Source organism: Cebus imitator, unplaced genomic scaffold (assembly GCF_001604975.1).
Source record: "Cebus imitator isolate Cc_AM_T3 unplaced genomic scaffold, Cebus_imitator-1.0 Scaffold92, whole genome shotgun sequence".
NCBI classification, from domain to species: domain Eukaryota; kingdom Metazoa; phylum Chordata; class Mammalia; order Primates; family Cebidae; genus Cebus; species Cebus imitator.
In genome coordinates this window covers 9845594-9849937 of record NW_016107407.1, presented here as the reverse complement: position 1 = coordinate 9849937, position 4344 = coordinate 9845594, and positions in this window count along the sequence as shown.

Below are 4344 nucleotides of genomic sequence, written 5' to 3'. Positions count from 1 at the left end.
GCACTCTCTGTCTCCTGCTGCCTTGTGAAGACGTGCCTTGCTTCCCTTTCACCTTCTGCCATGATTACAAGGTTCCTGCAGAACTATGAGTCATTTAAACCTCTTTACTTTTATAAATCACCCAGTCTCAAGTAGTATCTTTATAGCATTGTGAGAACAAACTAATACACAATCCCACCATTCCTCTTTGCTTCTGAACTTAAACTACACTTAAGTCCTAGCAGGCCCTGGAAGGTAAGGCAAAAGGTGTGACCCATGAAGAGGTATACTATACTCCAAAAGGACTACCTGATTTTTCCAATTTATACAGCCAAATCTGGGAAATATGTGTGGGAATGATCACTAAGGATGTGGGATAATGGTGATAGAACATAAGATTGGATCAGATCAAATTTATTGATATGGGCTCACTAGGCAGAGATTCTTCATTGAATATTGCAGCTTAAGGAGTCAGAATAAGCTCATTTATTTGCTTGGATGGCTGAAACATGGACCGAAAAGGTTGCCCATAGAAAAAGAACTTGAAATGCCAGAACTACCCTGATTACTCCAGAGGAAGGAATCGATAAGCTTATGGAGAAAGGAAAGTTGAAATGAATTTGTCATTTCAGATCTGCTCATCCACCCTGGAATGCTTTTTTTCCATATTTGTGAGAAATAAATTTGTGAAGAAAGCCCTATCAACCTTGAATTGTTCTGGGTCGCTCTCTGACTAGGCAAAAACTTATAGTGGGAGCTGCTATCACTGAATTGGGAAACCTAAATTTGTGTCCCATATAATGTATTTGACATTGAATTTTACATTTTCTGATGTTATTGCTACAATTGCTTTTCTTCCTGTCAGACTCATGATATGTTTTATCCATCTCTTTATCTTTTCTGGCTCCTATTTTCAGGTGTATCTCTTACATGCTATAAGGTTGGGCATGCACAGCCACATTCTGTCATCGAATGGGAGTGGTGTTATATTCAAGATTGGGCTTCATCAGGATCTGAAGGCAAGCATAAATGACATGAAAAAGTGCCATGAACATCCACAGTCTTCACTCTTGCTACACCACCTCCACTCTCCCAGCCAGCACCTATGGCCTCATGAAGGTTTCCCTATAATCAGCTGACAAAACATAAAAAGTTTCAGGCCTAATTTAAAAATGGTCTTTCATGATACACAGATACTTCCAAGAAGTGGACAGCTGCAGCACTGTAGCCCCTTTCTAGGATGTTCCTGAAGGACATGGTGAAGGGAAATCCACCCAGTGGGCACAATTTTGAGCGGTGTACCTGTTGTTCCATTTGCTTAAGAAGGAGAAATTACCAAATGTGAGATTATATGCCAATTCATAGGCTGTGGCCAATAGAAAGGATAATTCGGGAACTGAAAGGATTACATTGGAAAATTGGTGACAAGGAAGTCATGGGAAGAGGTCAGAGAACAGATCTCTCAGAACAGACAAATATATTAGGTATTTCTGTCCCTCATATGACTTTTGAGCATATGAATGCTCAAAAAGTCTGCCCTCAGCAGAGGAGAAATCAAATAATCAATTGGGTAGGATGATGTATTCTGTAGATACAAGCCAGTCTCTTTCCCCCTATCATCACCCAATAGGCTGATGGACAAAGTGGCCATGGTGTCAGGGATGGAGGTGCCAGGATGGGGTCAGGGATGGAGGATACATGGGCTCAGCAGCATGGACTTCCACTCACCAAGGCTGAGCGGCTACAGTTGCTGAGTACCCAATCTACCTGTGGTAGAGATCAACACTTGAGTCCCCAATATGGCAGCATTCCCAGGGTGACCAGTCAGATACCTGGTGGCAAGTTGATTATAATGGACCATTTTCATCATTGAAAGGGGAGCATTTTGTTATCAACGGAATAGATACTTGCTCTGGATACAAATTTGCATTTCCTATATGTAGTGCTTCTGCCAAACTATCATCTATGAACTCACAGAATGTCTATCCACCATCATGACATTCTGCACAGCATTGCTTCTGAACGAGAACTCACTTCAGAGTGAAAGAAGTGCAGCAATGGGCCCTTGGTCATCGATTTTACTGCTCTTACTATATTGCCCATCATCTTGAAGCTGCTTATTTGGTAGAACAGTGGAATGTCATTTTGAAGATTCCATCACAGTTCCAGATGGATAGCAATATCTTGAAGGGCTGGAGCAAGGCTCTCTGGAAGGCCATACATTCCCTAGCAACTCACTAGCTAAATGTTTGCTCTGTTGTCCTAAAAGTCTTTGCTCCAAAGGAAGGAATGGTTTCACCAGGGGACACAACGATGATTATACTGAACTTCAAGTTAAGACTGCCACTGAATCTACAGGCAAACAGGGAAGTTACTATGCTGGCTGGGTTGACTGATCCAGACTACAAAGGGGAAATTGGACGGCTACTCAACAATACAGGTAAGAAAGAATATGTCTGAAATACAGGAGACTCCTTAAGATATCTCTTAGTATTACCAAACTCTGTTATTAAAGTTAATGGGAATTCACAACCCCATCCAGGCAGGACTAATAATGGCCCAGATCCTTATGGGTTAACCCACCAGGTAAAACACATGCACAGCTAAGGGCAAAGGGAATACAGAATGGGTAGTAGAAGAAGGTAGTTATAAATATGAGCTACATAAACACGACCAGTTACAGAAATGAGCATTGTAATTGTCAAGTGTATTTCTTCCTCATTTTGTTATTTTGTTCCTTTCTATTTTGTTATGCTTGTGTTTGTGACTCTGTGTGTGCTTATGTGTGTGTGCTTGCAAATATCTGTTTTCTTCCTTTCCTTATTCTCTTCTCATGCAACATAAGATTTGTTGACTTGATGTCATAGTATAAAAATGCTGTTAACTTTACATCATAGCATTTGTTGTCAAGGAGAGAACAAAGGATATCAAGGAGAAAAGTAAACATAACCTAAACATTTGCATCCAATTCTGGGGAAAGGGCCAGTGCATTTTCAGTTGTACATAGTTGTATCATTTTAGGTGGAAGCATGACCTTGTTATTGTCTTTATTTGGAAAGTAAGTATGGTTTAAGGAGCTGCGTATGGGTGCCAGGTTGACATGGGGTAAATTTATAATGGGTTATTTTATGTGTCAATTTAGGTAGGTCAAGAAAACCAGATATTTGATCAGACATTATTCTAGATTTTTTGTGGAGGTATTTTAAAGATGAAACTAATATGTAAATCAGTTAACTGAATAAATCTGATTATCATTCATAATGTAGGTGAGCCCCATTCAGTTAGTTGGAAGTTTAATAGTAAAAGACTGACATCCCCAAGAAGAAGAAAGGCTGCCAGCAGACTTCTTTTGGACTCACACCAAAACAAATCTTCCCTGCCAGCCTATACTGCATACTTTAGTTTTGCCAACCCTCCACAGTCTCATGAATCAATTTCATGTGAATACTATATATCCTATTAGTTTTATTTCTCTGAGGAATCCTTACCATTGTAGAGATGTTTTCCATATTTTAATGATAAGAACTCTTGGGCACATTCTACCAAAACAGCAATAAAGTAGGTTGTTTACCACCTTTTTTGTCTTGATCAGGTGTGTCAGTTATGACTATTTTATTAGGCTTTACAAAATGTATTTTTTTAATTGAATAAATAGAGTGATTTGTATTTGTTCTGTGTTTACTAAATTTTCTTTTTTTTTATTTTTTTTTTAATTTTTATTTTTTTCCCATTTATTTTATTGCATTTTAGGTTTTGGGGTACATGTGAAGAACATGCAAAATTGTTGCATAGGAACACACGTGGCAGTGTGATTTGCTGCCTTTCTCCCCATCACCTACATCTGGCATTTCTCCCCTTGCTATCTCTCCCTAGCTCCCCGCCCTCCCTAAATTTTCTTTTATTCTTATTATCTCAAGGGTTGATATGTAGTTTCTCATCCTTATTTATTCTTTGGCCATTAAAAATTCTCATCTTTTTCTCTTGTGCATATTCTCTTGCCTAATTATCTTTTTGTTATTAATATAGCATTGTGTTTTAGTCAGTTATGAGTCTATAGGAAATATACTTTTAAGAACTTACTGCAATTTTATATGTAGCCTAATTCAGTTTTTTATGTTCTATGCATCTGAAAAAAGTATTCCTTATATATTGGTTTAAAATTCTATTTAGACCTAAAAGATAAATCTTGTTAATTGTGTTAGTCAAGTTCTCTATAGTCTTACTTAATTTTTCCTTTCTTTATTTTGTCACTTCTTGAAACATGTCATAAGTTTCCCACCATAATTGTGGATGTGTCTATTTTTTATGTTTATTTTTGCTTTATTTATGTGTTGTTGGTTACATATTTATAGCGGACATACTCTT